Below are 23,145 nucleotides of genomic sequence, written 5' to 3' on the forward strand. Positions count from 1 at the left end.
GCGTCCTCCAAGAATCGGCCCAGAGATGTCTGGAAACTAGGCCACGGTCTGAGATTGACTTGCTTATTCTGATACCTGTTGCTCCCAGGCTTCCCCCAGGTGCTCTTGGCCAGCGGATGCAGCTCTTTGTCCCCATCTAGTGGCCACATCCCAGCTTTTCGCTCCCTCTTGCTTTTCTGTCAGTGAGCTCAGCAGTAGGCAAGGCGCTGTAGAAGACACTGTGAGGGGAGGAGAATTAAATTCATGGAGGTGTTGCCGACACCCAGTGCCAGAGGCGAACAACAGCAGGGGGGGTTTGTTACCCGGTGTGCGTCACTTAATAATCACAACGGGGTGGAGAAGCAGAAAAGTTTATTTGCAGCTGCAAACAAGCTACAGGGGGAATAGAATTTTAAATTTTGCACATTAGAGCAGGTCATTACACACACTTTTATATTCCTTAATGCGACTGCACTACACATTAGCTAATTAAAACTTTGCACAAATATTTTGCTTTTTTTATATGGGTTACAACAATGTTTATTTTTTGCAACTTTTAACAAGCATTTTTAGCAACTTAAACAACAAGCACATCTTGTTTGGCCTTGTAGCTGTTTTTTTTATTATTTTTAACTTGGCGCGAGCAAACTTTACACTATGAGGCATTATATGCGGCTGCAACATTGTTTTAAGAGCAAAAGAGCTTACTCAAACCAGCCAGGCCTGAATTTTATTAAGGGGGGTTGAGAAGAAGCTCTTAGGGCTTTCGCAGGGAGACTTTTTTGACCTTTATGGCCTTTTATTTTTTTAATTTAACTAGTGGCCATGCCCTGGGGTTTTTAACATTTTTTTTTTTGAGAATATTTATTTTTATTGCTTGAGGTTTTTTATTTTTATTTACTTACTAGCGGGCTATGCATAAAATTAAGATTTTTAAAACTATGCAAAATAAGCATTTTTACCAGGACTATATATAACATAGTAAATATAACATGATTCATACAGGAAAAAAAAACTTAAATAATAGGCTAAAGAACTTATTTAGCTACGGGGAAAGGCTTCAACTAGAAAATAGAGAGCTTAGCTAATTTTCTCTGGTTTGCTGATGAATGCTCTTTGCTAGCTGCTTTAGGCGTTGGAAATCAGCTTTTACGGATGTCTCTGCATCTGCTATATTAAAGCAACACATGCTTGCAAACTCCTGGCATAGGTGACCATGGCGTAGAAGTAAATAGTCTACAGCCAGCCTGTTCTGTAGCACACCCTGACGTACTTCCCCGAACTCATGTGAGAGTTGGGCCAGGACGGCTGAGGTTAAATTAATGGCCTTTGCCACTGTGCAGGCAAGGTGCTCTACTGCGTGGTAATTATGCACCACAAGCCCAGGGATACTAACTAAAGAAAAGGCCAGAGCTGCTGCCTTAGTCTCTGAGAATAAGGTTCTCTGAGAACGACGTTGCGTTCACTGCACTCTGGGCCAGTGCCAGCCAGGTATTTACGGGTACAATGCTTGAAACAGCAGTACCGGTTAGGCACATGGCTAAGAGGGGGAATAAAATATACTTTTTTATTTATTTTTTTGCTTTTTTGGTGGGCTGCTGTTTAAATAGTAATTTTAGTCTAAGATCTTCACTGGAGGGGGCTGAATGCACGGTCTACCTTTTAGCCGGGGGGCGGGGGGGGGGGTTGACACGTCTTTCAGCTGGGTATAATGAATCTAATTCTTGTGTCCCTCGACCTTTGCTGCCGTGTGGGAGACCAGCAGGACGGTATAGGGTCCCTTCCACTTTTTCTGGAGGGGCTCGTCTTTCCAGGTACGTATGAGCACTGAATCACCAGGCTGTAGGGAGTGGATGGGTGAGTCCAAGGGTAGAGGCTGGGAATCCTTAGTATACCTGTGAAGAGACAAAAGAACAGCAGATAGGGAACACATATACTGAGAGAGAAACTTGTTTTTTAATTTTTACTTTTTTTTTTACATAAGCGGTGTACTATTTATAGGCCGTGTTTTTTTAAACATAATTTTAAAGGGACTGAGTTTTAATTTACCCTTCGGGAGAGCACGGCTGCGGAGCAGAACTAGGGGCAGGGCATCAGGCCACCGTAGGGAGGCCTCCTGGCATACTTTCGAGAGATGTCGCTTAAGGGTCTGATTGATCCACTTCACTACCCCACTGGCTTGCGGTCTCCAGGGTGTATGGAGTTTTCAGGGAATCTGTAAGGTGTCTGAGATGCTTTGGACGATTTTTGACGTGAAGTGTGTTTTATTGTCAGATTTTATTCACTGGGGAAGTCCAAAGGGAGGAATAATCTTTTTAACAAACTTGAGAGCCACTGTCCTGGCAGTGCAATTGCGACATGGAAAGGCTTCTGACCATCTGCTGAATCCATTTACTATGACAAGGAGATACTTGAACTTTTGGGTGCGGGGAAACTTAGCAAAGTCTATTTGCCACACCCGTCCGGGGCCTGGAGTGGGTTCCAGGGCCGCTGGTGGTACTGGGTGTCCTGATTGGGGGTTATTCTTTTGACAGACTAGGCATTTTGTTTGTACTTGGGCAGCTAGGGCTCTGAGTCTGGAGGTTATGAAGTACTTTTTTATTACTTGGATAAGTGCCTCCCTGCCAGCATGAGTGGTTTGATGTAATTTTTGTAATACTGGCAGAATTAGGCCCTTTGGTAAGAGGACTTTCCCTTCCGGCGAATGAAGCCATCCCTCCTTTTCCTGGAGACCAAGTTTGTCAGCTAGCTGTTTCTCCTCCCCAGAATACTGAGGGGTCAGGAGCTTCCCCACTGATGGGATAAGGGCATGCATATAGGTGTTTTTAGTCTGAGGGAACATCAGGGTGGCAGCATGCTTTGCCTCTTTATCTGCCCTGGCATTACCCCTGGTCACATCTTGATCCTCCCTCTGATGGGCCTTATAGTGTCCCACTGCCACTTCCAAAGGGAGTTGCACTGCCTCTAGAAGCCGGAGGATTTGGGGCCCGTACTTGACTGGGGAGCCTTGGGCTGTCAGCATTCCCCTCTGCTTCCACAGGCCAGCAGGAGCATGCAGCACCCCAAAAGCATATTTGGAATCAGTGAAAATATTGACCTGTTTTTTTTTTGGACAGTTCGAGTGCACAGGTAAGGGCCACTAGCTCAGCCAACTGGGCAGAGGTCCCAGCGGGCAAACTTTCAGCTTCCACGGTGTCACTGAGGGTTACAATAGCATAACCCGCCGTTTTTTGCTCATTTATTACCATGCTGCTACTATCAGTGTACCACTCATAATCTGCATTTGGGAGGGGCACATCCTTCAAGTCCGGGCGACTAGAATATTGGGCGGCGGCTAGAATATTGGGCATCTATGATTTTTAAACAGTCATGTTTCTGTTTCTCAGTTTTTGGTAAGAGGGTGGCAGGGTTAAGGGATGGACAAGGCTGCAGCGTGACCTCAGGGTTCTCTAAGAGCTTTGCTTGGTATCTTGCCATACGCGCTTGTGTGAGCCAGAGGCCGCCCTTAACATCCAGTAAAGCGCGTACCATGTGTGGTGTAAAAACCTGTATTGTTCCCCCTAGTGTCAGTTTCTCTGCTTCTGCCAGGGTCAGGGCGGTGGCTGCCACTGCCCGCAGGCACGCTGGCCAGCCCTTGGCTACTTGGTCCAGTTATTTCGAAAAATATGCCACCGGACGTTTTCATGCTCCTAGCAGCTGTGTGAGTACTTCCAGGGCCACCTCCATTCGTTTATGTACATACAACTGAAATGGCTTGGAGAGATCTGGTAGACCTAGAGCCGGGGCTTCCATTAGCTTGTTTTTTAGGATTTTAAATGCCCTGTCAGCCTCTGGGGTCCAATGAAAGGGGTCATGGTCTGCTCCTTTTATACAGTCGAACAGGGGTCTAGCCTATAGTTCAAACTCTGGGATTTATATTCTACAGAAGCCTGCCATCCCCAGAAATGCTCTGAGCCGCTTGCGATTACTCGGGATAGGAACTTGGCATATGGCTTTTATTTTTTTATTTGAAAGCTGGCGTTCCCCCTGCTGTATGTAGAACCCGAGGTACTGTACCTGCGGGAGAGCAATCTGAGCCTGACTTCGTGCTACCCGATATCCTTGGAGTCCCACAAAATTCAGGAGACTCACGGTGGCTTTAAGGCAGGGAGTTAAGCCTACAGTGGCAATTAACAGATCATCTATGTATTGCAAAAGGAGGGCTTCTTTATTTTCCCAGAGTCTTAACCCGTTCATTAACTGCCCTTAGGTCTTGTAGCAGACGGTACGTGCCATCAGGTTTCTGTACGGGTAAAATGGGAGTGTTCCAGGCTGACTGACATTCCCGGAGAATACCGTACGTTAGAAATCGATCTATGGTTTCCTGTAACCCCTTTTTGGCTTCCTTCTTGATTGGCTATTGCTTTACCCGCACCGGGCCTTTCCCGGGTATGAGCTGGACATGAATGGGGGTTTGGTGAGTAGCTTTTCCTGGGATCCCTGATGCCCACACAAGGGGATACACTTGGACTTCCCACTGGTCCCATTTTGGGGCTTGCATAGCCGAGGGTTCAACTGCAAGGGTCATAATCTATGCATTTTCAGGGGGTAAGGTAAGGGTTATTTCATCTGGAGTAAAATGCAGGGTGGCACCTAGGCGACACAGCAGGTCTCATCCCAGCAACGGTGTTGGGCATTCAGGGAGCTATACCAGCTTATGGGATATGGTTTTGTTTCCCAAAGCACATTCTGCTGGGGCATACACTAGGCACTTGGTATCTTTGCCTGTGGCTCCTGTCACAGTGAGGGAGTTTTCTACTGGCAAGTAAAGCGGTTGATTTACAGCAGTTCGCGCCGCTCCAGAGTCCACTAAAAAATCTATTTCTTCATTTCCCACCCGCATTTTTACTCGGGGTTCTGGGGGTTGGATGATCTGTTTTCCCTGACACCCTTATTTTTGTTTTTTTATTGCCATCATAGAGGTACTTCCCCTTTTCTTTTTGTTTGGGCATTTATTTTTTTAGTGTCCCTCTTGCCGACACAGGGCACACTGATTGCGCCCCAGTCGTCTTTTTCGCAAGCCTGGACGTCCGTGTCCACGGCTCCCTTTTTTTTGTTTACTTTCCTTCGTGCCTGCCTGCACTGCCGCTACCATTAATTTTACTTGCTTTTTTTTTTTACTTTTTTTCAACTATGCATTTGATTTGCTGCTTCCAAAATCTGTGCCATGCTTATCAAATCCTCCTTTTTCTGTAGCTTTCTCTTAATGTCGGGGGCTGCCCTGCTTGTAAATACTCCTTTAATAATTGCCTCAGTTTGTGGATTATTAGGATCTGCATTGGTATATTGTTGGATCGTGTTTCGAATGCGCTGCAAAAAAGCTGCCGAGCTTTCCTTTGGATCCTGCACTACCTTCTATGGTTTAGTTTAATTATTCTGTCTGACAGCTGCGTGATGGAGTCTATACAGTAGCAGCTCCTTATAGGAGGTGAGGTGGGTCATAGCCTGATTGTCATTTGGGTCCCACCTAGGATTTTTTATAGGAACTTGATTATCTGGGATCGGGACATTGTTACGGTCTTGGTCATATCGCCTTTTCGCTTTTTTCCTTGCTTTAGCTATGACCTGTTCTTGTTTAACCTCAGTCAATAATGTTTGCAGAAGGACATTACAATCATCCCAGCCTGGCTTGTAGCTGCTAAGACATCCCTCAAAAACCGATACCAACTTGCTTGGGTTGATAGAAAATTCTCCAGCCTGTGCTTTGAAAGCAGCCAGGTCCATAGGATTAAAAGGTGCATGAGTATAGACCTGCATGGTAAGAGCTTGTCCTTTCTATTGCATTAGGGGCGATTTTAGTCTTGGTAAGTAAGGGATATAATCCAGCAGATGGAGCCTGAACCTCACTATGAGCTTCACTAGGAATCTTACTTTGAGCCTTGCTCTGTGTGGGTGTAGGGGCCGAAGGAGCCTCCCTCTATGTGGGTGTAGGGGCCGAAGGAGACACCGGATCTGCCATTACATTTGGGGTGGAGATCCGGGGACTGACATTAATTGCTACAGGGCCAATCAGGGTTAAATTACAGCATTGTAAAATATCAGTACGAGACTATAAGGTTATAAACAAGTAAGCATACGAATGCTTATTCTACTTCGCCGTTCGCTGACAGAACAGGAGTAACTGGAGGATTGTATTATGATTTAGTGATCCTCCGGGAGGCCACTGTTCTTGGTCCTCTAATTGGTACTGAGGCCAGTCAACCGTACAAAATCGCTTCAATTTACCCTTAGCCACTGGATCTGATCCAAATATCTTCCAATTTACTAAAATACACTCTAGGGGCGTGCATCGTACCGTACCTCCGGGGTACCTGTCCCATACCTACAGGGTAACTGTGGGCGTCCCCAGGTTCCAACAGAGCATATAATCCGGATTTCAAAAGGTTCCCACTTTATCCAAGGGACCGGTTCCCCAACATCGCCCGCAGCTGCTCCTCCCCTATATCCAAGGAACCGGTTCCTCACCGTCTCCCACAGCTGCTTCTCCACCATGTGAGTGCGTTGCACCGTCGTGCCCTCCGGGGTCAATCAAACTGCGTCTCCTCTGAGGCCCCCAATGAACTCACTGGTGTGTGCTGGGCGTCGGTTGTCGCTGCAATCCTCCACCTCCAGAAGCGATCTGGGCAAGGCTAAATTGCATCCTCGTCACCCCACGTTGGGACTCCAAAAGCTGTTGCCGGCACCCAGTGCCAGAGGCGAACAACAGCAGGGGGGGTTCGTTACCCGGTGTGCATCACTCAAAAATCACAACATTGTGGGGAAGCAGAAAAGTTTATTTCCAGCTGCAAACAAGGTACAGGGAGAATCTCAAATCCTGCACATCAGAGTAGGTCATTACACACACTTTTATATTCCTTAACACTACTGCACTACACATCAGCCAATCAAAACTTTGCACAAATACTCTGCCTTTCTTATATGGGTTAGAACAATATTTATTTCCTGCAACCTCTAACAAGCATTCCTAGCAACTTAAAGAACCAGCACATCCTGTCTGGCCTTGAAGCTCTCTTTCCTATTATCTTTAACTTGGCGTCAGCAAACCTTACACTATGGGGCATTGTCTGCGGCTGCAACATTGTTTTAAGAGCAAAAGAGCTTACTCAAACCAGCCAGGCCTGAATTCTGTAAAGAGGGGTTGAGAAGAAGCCCTTAGGCCTTTAGCAGGGAGACCTCCTCGACCCTTATGGCCTTCCATCTCCTCAACTTAACTAGTGGCCATGCCCTGGGGTCTCCAAGAGAGGTAAATGGAAAAGGGGATGTAACCAAAGGTAGATGGGGCCAGACTAACCTGAGCTCTTTCTTTGAGCTGAGAACTGGTTGTTTAGAGAAGGGAAATGCAGCAGATCTAATATACTTGGACTTCAGTAAAGCATTTGATACGGTATCACGTGGGAAATTCTTAGCTAAATGAGAGAAGATGGGGATCAGTACAAGAATTGTAAGGCGGGTAAGGAACAGAAAGGAAGCCCTGCTGGAGCTGCGAATGGGTTTGGCTGGTGTGGGGTTGCAATTGGCGTGTTACTAATGAACGGTGAAGCCTTGAGTTATGGAGCTCACTCGAAGTGAGTGCCAAGGAAACCCGCACACCGCCCTGCTGTGTATCCTGTATCTGCCACAGAAGGAGTGAAGAGAATCAAGAGAGCTGTGTGGGGTGACCTAAGGCCAGAACCGCAGGGGGCTCTGGGGTGGGACTGAGGAGTATTGACAAAACTGGGCTAGCAGGGAGCTGCTGGTCGGGATTGAGGGGCATGAGATCTTTGTCTACAGTGAAATGGTTGTCCAATTTGGTTCCTAGTTTGATGTTTTTGCCTTCATCCCTCCACCTGCATGAGCAGCACAAACCTCTGTGCACTTGGCCTCTAACCCAGCCGCGGGGCTCTGTGCTTGTAGATTTCAACCATGCTTCGTACTTTGCTGTGAATATCACATTGCAGCTGCCAATGGGAGATGCTGCCAGGGATTTCTATGGAGCAGCAGATAGCCCAAAAGCCAGGGCTCCGACGGAGCCCCAGGACGACCCTGACAGCAGCGACATGGAGGAGATGGAGGTGGAGGAGATGGGAGAATGGGAGGGCAAGGAGATGGATGTGGATTAGAACATCTCGGATTTGAGAAGTGCTGGGTGTGCATATGGCACCATACGATGCACCCACACGAGAGGGGCTTCCTCACCTCTCACTGTTTAGAGAGCTAGGGGTTTCCTTTTCCGTTGATCTATAACTCTTGAGCTTTCCATTGGGGATGGGGGAAAAAGAGAGTGTTGAAGAAGTTCCTTTGTGAAAGCATGTGTTCCTTGTTTGTAACCCTCACGTGACTCTCCCAGAGTTCATCTGGTGTGGAGGGTGGAGCTCTAGGGACAACATGCCTCTCGGGAGATTTGGGAGGGTTCAGCACTGGTTTTGGGTCCTACAGCAGCTGATCTGCAGGGTCCCACATCCTAAGGAGCATACCAGACAGGGAGTCTGTACTCCAGGAGAGTGCCACAGAGGCCCGAACTCAGGACAGTGTCTGGTAGCTCTTCAGACCCAGTGAGGCTGGAAGCAGGTGGGATCCAAAGGTTGGGTCCAATACAGCAGAATGGGGACTGTCCATTGGGGAGCCCTGACCCAGCGCCAAAAGAGCCTGATTTTTCAAAGTACTGAAGTAACCCAGACTAGAGAAGTGGGGGGGTTTCCATCCCCCTCTAATGGCTGGTCTGCAAAAGAGCTTTATCAATGGGGGGGGTTTCAGTTAAAGAAGTGGATTCTTTCGCTCCTATGGCAGAGGCTCATGCTTCTAGTCCTGAAGTCCCAGGGTCCAAGCTGCGCTGGTTTTGTGATCACACTTGGAGCCCACTGAAACCCATTGCGGGGTGTTGGCTGGGCAGCCATCACTACTGTACCCCGTTCCCGTGGGAGCCCCAGGCGTCCAGCACCTGTGAACCGCAGGCTCCTTTAACATCGGTGCCTTGTTGCGGATTCAGAGGCCTCACCAGCCAAGTCACTCAAACCTGCCGGCTGCAATCCCCAGCGGGACCTGCACCTGCCATGCAGTGCTCGGCATGCTGCCCTCTCTAGCGGCCACTGTTAACCTGAGCTCCCTGCTGCCTCCTTTCCCCGGGGGGGGTCAGACACCCCAGGGACCTTGCTGAAGAGGGCTGGGGGAGAACAGCGAGTGTCCCAGCTGAAATCCCAGCGCGCTGCGAGGGCATCTCTGGCTGTGGCGGGCTCTGTCTCCGGCCCAGCACCGTGCTGCGGGGAGGAGCCGAGAGTTCAGGGACACGCCGGCTCCCATCGGTCTCCGATACACGCAGGACGCGAACGGACCAGGGTCGTGTCTGGTTGTTTCACTAGCACTGAGTGGTGGATCTACCTGAGCTCAAACAGCTCAGACACCAGAATCCCAAGCCCAGGGGATTAGTCCAGAGGGGCGAGAGAGACTCACAGGTGGTTGAATTTGGTGCTGTTGGTCCATTTCCAGGGCTGACCCTGTTCCCTCCGGAGGCCGATCCAGTGGTCCTGGACACCCTTATGGCGCAGCAGGAACGCCTTCAAGAAAGCCGAGGGACAGCAGGTATCAGCCCCAGCTCCGGTGCTTCCCCACCCCCACCCCTCCAGGGCTCTGTGCCGCAGAGAATCCCAGTCGCATATTCATAGAGTATCAGGGTTGGAAGGGACCTCAGGAGATCTTCTAGTCCCACCCCCATCCCCAATTAAATCATCCAACAGATTTTTGCCCCATATCCCTAAATGGCCCCCTCAAGAATTGAACTCACAACCCTGGGTTTAGCAGGCCAATGCTCAAACCACTGAGCTATCCCTCCCCCCATATTGAAGAGTGCTCAGTTTATTTTATTTTGGGGGGGGGTGTTCCCCTGCCTTTTGCAAAGTACAAGATCACCCAGGCAGTATTAACCCTCCCCCTGCACAGAGCAGCCCCACCCCTGTGCTCCCAGTCACCCACACCCCAAGTCCTGAACTGGCTGGGTTCTCAGTCCCACTCCCGCAGCCAGCAGGCCAGGAGATGCCTGAGCCAGCCCTGCCCTAGACAGAAGCTGTCTCCCTATTTGGGGAGGGGGGCAGCTGAGAATGGGCAATCCCTGTGATCACACACAGACAGTAGGGCCCTGGGCCCAGCCAGGGCTGGCGTTCAGCAGCTGGAAGTTCATTCACTCTGGCCTCCCAGCACGGGAGGGCTCAGAGCTGCTCCTCACCCCACGGGGCAGAGCCCAGGTCCTACTGCAGCAGCCACCACTGTGCCAAGATCAGTGTATGGCAATTCGAGAGTCTCTCACCATTTCCTGCTCACTGTCGATCCCAGCCAGGGAGGCACCCGGTGCACAGCAGCGGCTCCGGCTGTCGGTCCAGCTCCCTTCCATCTCTGAGAAATAGTAGCATTTCCCTCGGTATCCCATCCAGCCGTCCGGGCATGAGGGGCCAGCAGGGGGGCACAGATCAGCTGATGAAAGCTGAGATGTCAGCACTGAGAATGAGACAGTCACATGGAGGGTAAGAGTTACACCTAGAATTGGGCATTTGACTGGTACAAAAATTGGTCAACTGACCAGTCAAATCTGTCAAAGAGTGGTCAGATATTTTAAAATACCAATTTATCAGAATTGTTTACCTCCCGCCAGGAACAAAAAAGAGCAAGATGTCATTCTCTCCAGTAGGTTTAGCTTTCGATAGATACGGATCTACCTAATTTTTTTTAAAAAATGTACTTCACTGAGTTATTTTAGCTCAGAAAAAAAAGGCAAAACAATGAAACCAGGTTCCGGAAAACACAAGTGAGGCTCCAAGACGCAATCCGAAAGGCAGGCTGCCTCCTACCCCCAGGGCTCTCGCTGGAGTATTTGACTGTGGCCAAACAGGCAGTCAGTTGACCGGCTTGCCAAGCCCATTGGGACCCCCAGCTGGGGCTGGACCATGGCAATCAGACGCAGGGGGACGGAGACGTTTGTCACTGTAAATTTGCCTGGCAAGAAGGATTCCAGGGACACTCCCAGCCTGCGAGGGACTGACACAGCTCAGAGCATTTCACCCCAGGCACAAGATCAACAGCTGGACGTTCAACCTCGCAACAAACAGCAGGTGAACAACTGAGAAGAACTTGGGAACTTTCACACAGGGACATGAAAGCCACAAGGGGGCGCCAGAAACCACAGCAACCGGAAGTGACCTGTTGCACTGTGGGCCAGGAATGATGGAACTTAATTCACCTCCTACCTGCAGACTTTTCTCTCCCCAAACACAGCAGCAAGAAAGGCACTTTCTGGAAGCCCTCACGGCAGTGTAACCCTTTCAGAGCCATGAAAGAGCAACAGTGGGGTCACCCATAAGTGACACCAAAGAGGATTTGAAAGACCTGTCTAGTGGAGAGGAGTTGGACTCAAACCCCTCCAGATGTTTTTGTGCACGTCACTTTTGTTTGCACCACAGTAACTTGGTAGCTGGTTTTCAAGCCTTCTCATGTGGCTGGCGCTCAGCGAGGAACAGACACTCTAAGTCTGGAAGAGTTAGGAAACGTGGCAGCGGTGATCAGAAAACGAGCATGTGTTCGCCTCACGCACAAGGCATGTCTGACCCTGTAGATTTAACTGTCCAGTGCACGGTAGCCCACACCCCTGCCCTACTGAACTGAGCAGAGAAGTCAGTGACTAACAGTTGATGGCACAGGCTGTCTCCACCATCCATCTCCAGGTCAGATGCCACATGTTCTGCAGAGCTCCCTGCACCTGCAGGTGTGTAACCAACCCTAAGCTCACAGATTCCCACCTTACACAGTGAGAGCCAATACTGCCCATTGCAACAGCCTGCCATTACAGCAGGGAGCTGGGATTCAGGGCCCATCTGTATCAGAGCAAGCTGCACCAGTATAATCACAGTGACGCAGTGACATCAGGGCAAACACCTCCTGGAGATGCGCTGGAGCAGTGCGGCTCGCTCTGGTAACTTCCTGCAGCAAACTGCACCAAGGCAAGCTCCTTTGTGCACCAGTGCAGTGCGTCTGCTTTAGCGGTTTGCACCAATTCAACTGCACGGATGTCATGACATCGGCACAGAGGATTCCTAATGCAGACAGACCTGGATTCAATCCCCTCTGCCAGCTGCTAAACCCTCCTGGGGCCCAGTGATCAGATCCCAGGGCAGTAGAGAAATCCCATCCCCAACAGTCACCAGCACGCCCTGCCCCCGACGACGGGGGATACAGCAGGGTTCATGTGCACGGCAAACAGACACCCTCTGCACGAGCACACGCTGTCTGTCTGTGCAGCCCGGGGGTGTGAATGGTGCTAAGGGACCCTTCATGGCCAAGCTCAGCGATTGGTGGGTTTCCACACTGCGCTGGTGGAGGGGTCTAGACTGACTTCTACGGCTCATTTCAATAACACTGCAGCACCTGCCGCCCGGCCACAGGCGTGACCTGAAGATCCAGGAAGGCCAGGCTGGTAACCTCAGAGCAACACAGGGAAAGCAAAGGGCTCAGGGATGCGCTGCACCCTGTCCCATTGGACACCCTGGACAGGGACTGTTTCATGGCGCATGGCAAAGGCGACTTGGGTCCAAAGTGCTCAGAGGTGGGCTGTGGGGCTAATGTCAGTCAGATCGTCCCGACACAGAGAGTGCCCAGGTGCAGGGGTCTGGGAGGGAGCAGGAGGAGGGTCGGGGAGGAACATCCCCCAGGAATCCTCTGTCTAAGGGGCAGAAGCCGGACAGGCCGGGAGGAGAGAGTAAGCGTGGTAGGTCACGGGGGAATGGGATGCACGGAGATCGTAGATGGAGGGGAAGGGAGCGGGGCGGAAGCTGGGAACTCACCTGCCAGAGCAATGATGGCAGCGATCAAAGGAGACGATACAACTATCAGTGCAACCACAACTCTACGGGTTGGACTTTTCTTGCAGTTACAAGGAGGGTCTGAAACAGAAAGACCCGTCGGGCAGGGCTGGGAGGACACGTCTCACTGACAGCACCGGGGCTGGAGCTGCCCTGGAACATGCACCGTTCTGTCGATTGCTCCTTCCGTCAGACACTCTGGGAGGGGAGCCCAGAGGGTCAGGCAGAACCCCCCACCAAGGGCAGATGGAGGGTCCATGACTCCCTAGAGCTACCCTGGGGCTGTTACCAAGATCCAGCTCTGGCTGGGTAGCAGGGCCTCAGAGCAGCAGCCAGGCCGTGGTAAGACGCAGCTGTGGGGAACTACAGACCCTCCCCTGCTCTGGGCAGGGAGCCTGGGGGGAGGGATACGGACCTGGGGCTGCTCTCAGCCCCCCACCCCAGGCAAGTGGAGGATCATCCACGGCTCCCCGCAACTGCCTGGACTCCAGCTGCCAGCCAGAGGTGGGGTGGGGGGACCTCAGGGGGAAGAGGAGGGGGAGGGGCGGGGCCAATGACAAAAAGTGGGAGGGCCACGCCCCCTTCCAGCACCCCAGGCAGTCTCAGTGTCTCTCTCCAGCCTGCCCCCAGGCAGAGATGCCCCATTACCTGGGTTCCCTCCAGTCTCCAGGTGTCCATTGCCATTAACACACAACTCCTACAGCGGCTCTTCACTCTCAGCAACCCAGCTGCTGGCCCCATTGTCCCTCTCAGCGACACTCAGGCCACAGACGCTGCTGCAGGTGCTGGGCTGGGGTCGGTTCCTCTCGGTCTGAGTGGGTCCGATTTGGCAGCAGCAAAGCCGAGGCAGAGGTCCTGGCCCTGGCTCCCCTTCCCTGCTCCAGACTCTCCAGCCGATCTGAACCCGAGACAGACCAAGCAGGACAGGTCAGGGGTGGGGGAGGCCATTTGTGGTTTCTTGTTCCCTGCCCAGCAGCCCAGCCCCCTGCCAGAGGCGGTGCCATGATGATTAAAACCCCTTAACTCCTATCGGCCCCTCCGCCCCCAGGGCCTCAGAGACCTGATGTCCTACGGGCCCCTCCCACCCGTGACAGGCACCCAGCTGGGGGGTGGGGGAGAAGACCCTCCTCACACACACAATCCTCCTAGAAGTAAGTGTGAGTCGGATATCAGAAGGGGAAGGGCTGGGGCTCAAAACAGCCTTGTCCCTGGTCCAGCCCCCTCCTTGAAGGGCGGGACTTGAACCAGTGTCCGGCGCTCCTCTGCCCAGCCCCTCCTTTCCCTTCCGGGGGGGCTCTCCCGAACCCCCCCCCCGCTCTTCGGCCCAGGGCCTGCCCCCCGAATCACCACCCTTTGGCCCAGAGTCCCAGCCCTTCGGCCAAGGACCGGCCCCTGCCACTGCGCTGCCCTCCCCATGCGGTCCCCAGGCACCGCCCAAGCCCCGCCCCCCCTTTGGAGCCCCGCCCCCCATGCGGTCCCCAGCCCCGAGCCCGAGCCCCGCCACCCATTTGGGCTCCGGTCCCTCCCCCTCCCCATTTGGTCCCTGAGTCCGAGCCCCGCCCCCCGTTCGGGCCCAAGCCCCGGCCCCTCCCCCTCCCCATTCGGGCCCGCGGTCCCCCCTCGCCCCAGTCCGGCGGTGGCTGGAACCGACCCGCAAACCCCGCCGCACAGCGAGCCAGCCACCGCCGAGCAGCCAGCAGCACCCACCCACCTGCGGCCTGGGCAGGGACCCCTGGGACCCGGAGTCTCACCCGCGGGAAGAGCGCCCGGCGCCGCAGCCAAGGGAGGAGCTGAGGTCCCAGCAGCCAGGCGGGCTCGCAGCGGATCCCGCCCGGTGAGTTCGCAGCCGCAGAGCGACCGAAGAGCGACCGGCTTCCCTGTGACCCCCGCGCCAGCTTCATTCCCACGTGGGTCTGAACAGCGGAAACGTCCGTGCCCGGGGGTCACCGCAACAGCGGCCGATCCCCGCCCTCAGCCCCGCCTCCATTTATCCCCACGACTCCCGGCCACTCCACTCCCCACAAACCTTCCCCCTCTCTCCCGGGCTGGCCGGGTGCCCGAGCGGCGTCCCGCTCAGCCCAGGGCAAAGCTCCGATCGGGGCTCAGTCCTCGCCCTCCCTGACCTGCCAGCCCTGCCCGCCCTCCTCCTGAAACCTTGTCCTCCCTCTGCCCTCCCCTGCTCTCCCCACCCCCGACCCCTCTGATCGCTGCTTCCCCTCCTGCCAGCTCCCCGGGGCCCTTCCATAGGCTCTGTCCTTGGTCCCCTGGGGCTGACCAAATAGTATATAAACACATGGGGCGGGGAGGGTCCTGACTGGTTTGTTTCGGTGTAACAGTGTGTGACAAGGAGGGGGGAGGTCTTGAGAAAAAAAAACAAACAAACCAGTAAATGTGACATGGTTTATGTCCAGCCTCCCTCTTCTGTTCTCTTCTCCCTCTGCCCCTCGTCTCTGGGTTGTCTCCTCTGTAAACACAAATTCAACTCCCCTCTCCATGCTGACAACTCACCCATTTGCCTCTCTGCACCAGCCCCATCTCCTGCTGGCCAAATGAACACCTCAGCCTGTCTCTGGGACATCTCCTTGTGCCTACCTAGCTGTCAGCTCAAGCCCAACATGGCTAAAGCAGAGCTCTCTGTCTCTCCCCTCCTGTCCAAGCCCTCTCTATTACCTCCTTTCTCCATCGCTGTGGACAACGCCAGCATCCTGCCTGTCACTCAGGCCCATAACCTGTCATCTTCCACTCACACCTCTCTCTAGGTCAGGGGTGGGCAAACTTTTTGGCCCAAGGGCCACATCGCGGTTGCAAAACGGCATGGAGGGCCGGGTAGAGAAGGCTGTGACTCCCCAAGTAGCCTGGCCCCCACCCGCTATCCACCTCCTCCCACTTCCCACCCCCTGACTGACCCCCATCCCTAACCGCCCCCTCTGGGACCCCATCCCCTAACCAACCTCTGTCCCTGAGTGCCCCAACCCCTGTCCACACCCCTGCTCCCTGACAGCCCCCCCCCCGGATTCCCACACCTATCCAACCCCCCCTGTTCCCCATCCCCTGACCGCCCCCCCCCAGAACCTCCACCCCATCCAACTGCCCCCTGTCCCCTGACTGCCCCTTATCCAACCCCCCCCCCACCCGCTTACCACGCTGCTCAGAGCAGCAGGAGCTCGCAGCCACGCTGACCGGTAGGAGCAGCAGGCCAGAGCACCAGCGGCACAGTGAGGTGAGGCCGCAGGGGCGAGGGGACAGCAGGGAGGGACCTGGGGCTAGCCTCCCCTGCTGGGAGCTCAGGGGCCGGGCAGGACAGTCCCACAGGCTGGATGTGGCCCGCGGGCCGTACTTTGCCCACCTCTGCTCTAGGTCCTCACATCCAGGGCTGTGCTTAAGTCTTGTGGTGTTTTCCTGCATAACATCTCTAAGATACAGCCTTTCCTCTCCATCCACACAGCTAAAATTCCCATCCAGGCTTTGATCACATCACATCTCAGTTACCGCCACATGCTTCTCTTTTCCCTCTTCCCCAGCTCATATCCATTCAGAATATTGCAGCAAGCTGCAAAAATCATTCTCTGAGCCCACTGCTTTCACCATGTCACCCCTCTTTGCATCCCTCCACTGGCTCCCCCTTCTCTGTTGCATCAAACAGAAGCTGCTTGTCTTCTCTTTCAAGGCCCTTAACGTACTGTCCTCTCCCAACCGGACATCTCTCATTCACTGTACCAAGGTGTTGACTCCCACCTCCAATCGGTCCATGCTGCCAGCAACACCCACTTGTTAAATTTTCAGACAACCACCTTCATGCTTTTTGCCAATGCCCTTCATGCTCGGAAGGAGAGCCCCTTAAACATTTGCAAACCTACCTCATTATCCATCTCCAATTCCCAAATCAAAGCTCTTCTTTGCCCTGGTGTCTACCAAAAATTCAACAGCCTGTCTCCTGGGGCGCTCAGACCACTGCCTATCATACCGACCGATACAGTCTCATTATTTCCTTGCACTCCCCTTTCTGTCTGTCTCCATCTGTCTCTTGTCTTATACTTAGATTGTCAACTCTTTGGGGCAGGGACTGTCTTTTGTTCTATTTTGTACAGCACCTAGCACAATCGGTTCCTGATCCATGACTGGGGCTCCTATGTGCTAAAGTAATACATATAACACAGGCTAGAGAATGTCACTATTATGGCTTCAGTGCCCTCCCCCCCCACCACCAAAAAGCAGCAAAACAAAACAAAATCAACCCCCCAGCTCAAAACGTATGTGTTTACACTCAGCTGGCGAACTCAATGTAAAGTACTAGTAGAGGTGAGGGAGAGGTGTCTTTTACCTTGATGTAGCTAGTCCAGGAATGCTATACGCTCAGCCTGGTATTTACCTGGACAAGTGACACAGAGGTTAAAGCCACCTGTGCCTTGTCTCCACTCGGATTTTACATCAAGTTAGCTATCTCCTTGTAAATACACTTTTGCAGTGAAGACAATGCCTGGGAGACTCCTACCTCAAGCCCCGAACTTCTGGTTGAGCTAGAAATTATTTGCAACATTTAAGAGCCCACTGATTGAAAGAGGTTAAACACACACAACATTTCTCCATTTTATCTTTGTGCAACTGACAGCACTCTGTGTAGTCAGTTTCACTGCTTCCCCCAGAGAAGCATTCATCAAATCTTTGGAAGCTGTGCACTGCTTCAGGACAATACAATCAGTCATGTCTCTCTCCCCCCACACCCTCCACATGTGTATTCATCAGGACCTAATCATTTTTATTTATACCTCCTCTGTACCCCTCTAACTAGTGCTTCATACACATCCCCAGGGGAAGGAGAGGGCAAATGAGTGCACCCCACGCTCAGAGAGACACTGACCTGGGAGCGATTTCTAGACACTGTTGAAAATCTTTTCCAAAGGAAGGATTGTCTGTAGAAAAGTGACTATTTTTGGAATGCAAGGGTTTTCAGGAAAGATTGTCAAGACTATAGGACTTTCCTGTTTTCACAATATTTTTCTGACACTTTTAAAATCAATCTTTTGTTCACTATATACTCTCTTTCATGCCTCCACCCCCTTTGACCCAAAACCTGAGTTTGTTCTAAGTGGAAAAAATGCAACTAAATTTTTTTGCGAAAAATGTTGATATACATTTAAACATTTGATGAGTCCCACCCCAGAGATGGCTGCATTTCAGCACTGGATGAACGATCGCTGCGCATTGTAACCATATAGCTGTCAACCAGCTTCTGCACCCAACCCCAGAGGCAGTTATATTTCAGTACTTGGCAAGCAATTGTTGTACCAATAAAATAAAAACCAGCAGGATCTTATAAAAGGGACAAGGCAAAATGCCATTTTTATTGTAAATATAATAAAAAGAAATATAAAACTCACACTGTTGTATTGTTACTTATTCCTTACTTAAATATATATATATATATATATATATATATATATATATTCATTCATTCATTCATTCATACCAGTTCTGCATAGGGGTTATTGTTTCCAGCCTAGAAGTTGCTCGTGACAGAGTACTGGCCAGGTAACCTGTACACGAGAGTGGAGCCGAGTCCGTGTCAGATGCGCATCCGATGCTCCTGAAGGGTAGTGGCAGAACTGGAGACTCAAAGTTCTCAGTCCTTAGTGTCCATTTTTGTAGGAATTTCTTCCTATGCCAGTCCGTGGAATTTGCTTTGTCATATTCTTAGTCATGACTGCTCCAGGACGGCTGTCAGGTGCTCATCAGCTTTCTTCATCCTGTGAATTGGTCGGGTGGATCCTAGTTTGCCCTCCGGTGGGGTTCTCTGGTTGTCTCCACCTGGCGTCTTCTTTGGCCAATTGATGTTAAATTCCTAGGCTGGCACTTCCCTGATTATTCAAAACCCACCATTCATTCACATACATTCCTTACTTTAATAAAAACACATTTCTCATTTCACCGACTATTGTTATTTTATTTGAGACTCCCTGTCTCTTAACATTCCTTCGGTATTGACTTTCTTTTATCATACGAAGGTGTTATTTATTTGATACTCCCCGTTTTTTAACATTCCTGATCCAAACTATAGAGGGTGGGAGTCTCTATGTGGCATTTCTATGAGCGCCGCTCCAAATCGCGGCTCTTCGCCCTGTTACAAAAAATCATGTCAATCTCCATCACAAAGTATCCCTTTGCAAAGTAGAGCCAATTGAACATAACCATTTAAGAAAGTCACGTTAATTGATTAGTTTACATTTATAAGCGTCAATCTCAATTACAATCAATGGAAAGCCTCAATACAGAGAAAGCAGAATCAATTGAGTGGTTTAGTTTTACAAGCGTCAGTCTTAATAACAAGTGAGAGAAAGTATCACTTCAGAGAAAGCAGAGCCAGTTAAGCAGTTTGCAAGGTACGGTTTGCAAGCTTTAATACAGAATTGTAAATCAATATTGCAGATTTACAATTATGTCAAATGGAAGAATTATAAATGTTATAAATGCAGATTTACAAATACTATAAATCAATATTGCAGGTTTACAATTTATTATGAACAGAATCACAAATATTAAGAATATGCCTACACAATCCCTGGGCAACCTTGCTGCATGGCTATTGCCAGCTGCCCCAACCCAGAGGTGGCTGCATTTCATGCACTGGGGCTGTGATATACCATAGGGATTAGGCAAGCTGAAGACTCAGAACAGAGTACTGGCCAGTACTGGTCTAAAAAACCTGTATCTATGGAAACTGAGTCAGTAACACACCTATCCTCCTTTCAGGTATTTTGTTCATCCCTTTCCTGGTGACACATGTGAAACTGGATCATACCAGCTTCAGGGTAGAGACCATGCAGTTCTAACTAAGTGTCTCTACAGCACCTAGCACAGCTCTTCAGGGCAGAGACGGTCTCTTACTACATACAGATACAGCACCGAGCACAATGGGATTCTGTTCTGCTGGGAGCCATAAATCACTGAACATTAAATCCCACCAAATGAGGGTAAATCCAGCCTCATCATGGTATCCACTCATTATACTCCACACCTGAACATACTCATTATATGAACAACATGACCCCATATCTCAATGTCTGTACTTTGACCCATTAAACTTTTACCCCCAATCAGGGAGATTGCAGATTATGTATTCCTTACGCCATCTGTTCCTAAACCAAATTTCGCACCCCTTGGTAATCTGTACCTTATTCCCTGATAACCAGAAACTTCTATGCTTAAACTCTGTACCATTTTCTTTTTTCTTCAACATCATCTTAATAAAATTATTAAATCTGCAAATAATAGTACATCATTCATATGTCCTGGGAGGCCCTTTAGCCCACCTTTGGGGGCTGTAAAAACAACAATAGGGCTGCTGCAATATCAGGGTCTCCCAAAGAACCTCTGATCTCCACCCAAGCCCATGTCCCTCTTTGCAGAGCAGGGGGTTGGGAGTCAGTGTCACAAGCCACTGCTACGTAGGAAGATCACAGCTTCCCTCGTCCAGGGACTTCATGGCTGCAGCACTCCTTGCAGCTCAGGTCCCTGCTCCATCTCCCCCTCTCTGTGCATTCGCTGAGGGGGGAGCCCGAACTCCCCCCTTCACACACATCATGTCTTCCCCCATTGCTAGGGCAAGGAAAAACCCGCGAAAAAAGCCAGCCGCAAGGGGACTGCAATACACACAGGGGCGTGGCCATATACTCTATTAGCATCCTGATCCTGGATTGGACAAGGCCCCAAGAGCCTTAACTACATCCGCTGTTGAAATGAATGAAACTTGACCGGCGTGGCGGGACATTTGTAATGACACTGATCAGATTAGCACAAAGCGCGCCAAATCCCTTCAAGGGGACAGAGCCCTTTGGTTCAGCCCTCCTACGTGTGCAGCAGGAAACAGACAGCATGGGCCATTGCAGTGTCTAACAACCTGCCACGGCAGTAAAGGACCCAGGCGGTCAAGCACGTGATTTAGAGCCGTGATAGGAGCCTCGCGGCTCATGGCCACTTCTTGCTTGCTGGTTGCCAGGAGCCAAAGAGGACCAGAGCATGCAGATCATACGCAGCAGTCAGGCAATGACCAAAACCTGCTGGATTATGCAGGGCCCATGGGTGGCTGGCGGCAGGGCTGGGACAAAGACCCAGGATGGGCTAACAGCCGCGTTGCAGCCACTTGACCTAGGGGGCAGTGTGCGGGGAACGGGGGAGCGAGAGAGGCTGCTGGGGCTTGCAGGCTGAGGCCCTGAGGCGAGGGCAAAGAGGATGCTGGGGCCATGAGAAAATGGCCAGACAATACGCTGCAGTAGCCACTAAGGGAAGTGGCTGACCAGCAGCCTGCAGGTCCCCCGGAAGGGGGAAGCACAGAGTGTGACACAGGCACGAGGCTGTGTGGTCGAAGAGGACGCCCGGCCCGTCACATGTGCAGACTTTTGTTTCTCCTGGTGGGTGCTCCACCCCGAGGCCCAGCCCTCGCTACACCTCTTCCTGCCCCCTTCCCCCGAGGTCCCTCCCCACATGGCCGCCACTCACTCCTCTCCATCCCCTCCCCCAAGGCCCCTCCCCCGCCTGCCACTTGCTCCTCTCCGCCCCTCCCCCGAGCGCCTCCTGCTAGCCGATCCAGCCCCGGGGCTGCTGGAACAACTGGTTGGTGGCCAGCCAGGGAGCCCTGGAGCCACGGCTCACATATCCCACCTGGGCGTCTCTGGCTAGCAGCAAACACCTCCCTGATTCCAGGCAGATGTGGGGAGCTGGTTTAGGTTACATGGTGCATGGAGGGGGGCCATGCTGAAGGGTGCAATTTGACCCCCCAACCCCCCTCAGTGGTTCACCTCTCAGAGGTGCACTTTGATTCCAGGGGCCGCGACTGTGGGTTTCATTCCCACCTCTGGGTTTTCTTTGTCGCAGTCGCTGGGAGCTGCTCCCACCTTCCCTCCCTGATTCTTTCAGGTTTTTCTTCTTCTCCCTCCTCTCTTCTCTCTCTTTCCTTCTCCAGTTCCTGCTTCTACCCTAGTTCTTTCTCCTGCGTTTCTCCTGTTCCCCCTTTTCTCAATCCTCCCTCCTTCCTTTCCTCACCTCAATTTCAATCTCTCCCGTCCCGCCCCGCGTGTTCTCCCCACCCCCTCTCCTGAGTCTGCTCTGCATGCAGCCCGTTCTCTGGGGGTGGGGATAGGAGGCTTTCAAGGGGAGCCCTGCTCTCTGTGATGAACAATGTGCTGTCCTTTGGTTTCCAGTGGACATTTTGTGTTACGGTTGTTACAGCCAGAAACCTTCCCTAATACTCTGTTTACATGGCTATCAACGCCACGCCACCCTCCCCTCCTCCTCCTCTTGTGCCCCCTGGCCCTGAGGTGGGCGGGACCCCAGATCCCACCCAGAAATGGCGGTTACAGGGTTTGAGTTTTCTCACACTGTTTTCAAAGATCAGTCTGACTCCATTTCATGAATTGTTCATTTCCCTCCCCCGCCCACCGGAGGAGGGCCGGGTAAGGAAGGCGGTGACTCCCCAGATAGCCTGGCCCCCACCCCCTATCCGCCCCCTCCCACTTCCTGCCCCCTGACTGACCCCCATCCCTAACCGCCCCCTCTGGGACCCCATCCCGTATCCAACCCCTGTCCCTGAGTGCCCTGACCCCTATCCACACCCCTGCTCCCTGACAGCCCCCCCGGGAATCCCACACCTACCCAACCCCCCTGTTCCTCATCTCCTGACCGCCCCCCAGAACCTCCACCCCATCCAACTGCCCCCGTCCCCTGACTGCCCCTTATCTAACACCCCCCAACCCCTTACCATGCTGCTCAGAGCAGCAGGAGCTCGCAGCCCCGCCACCTCGCTGCCCGGTAGGAGCAGCGGGCCAGCGCGCCGACGGCGCAGTGAGGTGAGGCTGCAGGGGCGAGGGGACAGCAGGGGAGGGACCGCGGGCTAGCCTCCCCTGCCGGGAGCTCAGGGGCCGGGCAGAACAGTCCCACAGGCCAGATGTGGCCCGCGGGCCATAGTTTGCCCATCTCTGCTCTAGGTCCTCACATCCAGGGCTGTGCCTAAGTCTTGTGGAGTTTTCCTGTGTGGATGGAGAGGACACAGCCTTTCCTCTCCATCCACACAGCTAAAATTCCCATCGAGGCTCTGATCACATCACATCTCAGTTACCGCCACATGCTTCTCTTCTCCATCTTGCCAGCTCAGATCCATTCAGAATATTGCAGCAAGCTGCAAAGATCATTCTCCTAGCCCATTGCTTTCACCATGTCACCCCTCTTTGCATCCCTCCACTGGCTCCCCCTTCTCTATTGCATCAAACAGAAGCTGCTTGTCTTCTCTTTCAAGGCCCTTCACGTACTGTCCTCTCCC

At 52.1% G+C, this 23,145-nt stretch overlaps 1 long non-coding RNA gene across 1 annotated transcript; it reads right to left on the reverse strand.

Moving 5' to 3' along the window:
* Positions 1-334: 334 nt before the first annotated feature.
* LOC142069060 (uncharacterized) lies at positions 335-8,797 on the reverse strand. Its single transcript, XR_012664934.1, has 2 exons — positions 6,484-8,797; positions 335-1,874 (listed from the first exon to the last, which is right to left on the reverse strand). It is a non-coding gene; the product is annotated as an uncharacterized LOC142069060 (long non-coding RNA).
* Between the last annotated feature and the right edge of the window lie 14,348 nt (positions 8,798-23,145).

The sequence above is a fragment of the Caretta caretta genome, chromosome 14 (genome assembly GCF_965140235.1).
Source record: "Caretta caretta isolate rCarCar2 chromosome 14, rCarCar1.hap1, whole genome shotgun sequence".
In the NCBI taxonomy this organism is placed as follows: domain Eukaryota; kingdom Metazoa; phylum Chordata; order Testudines; family Cheloniidae; genus Caretta; species Caretta caretta.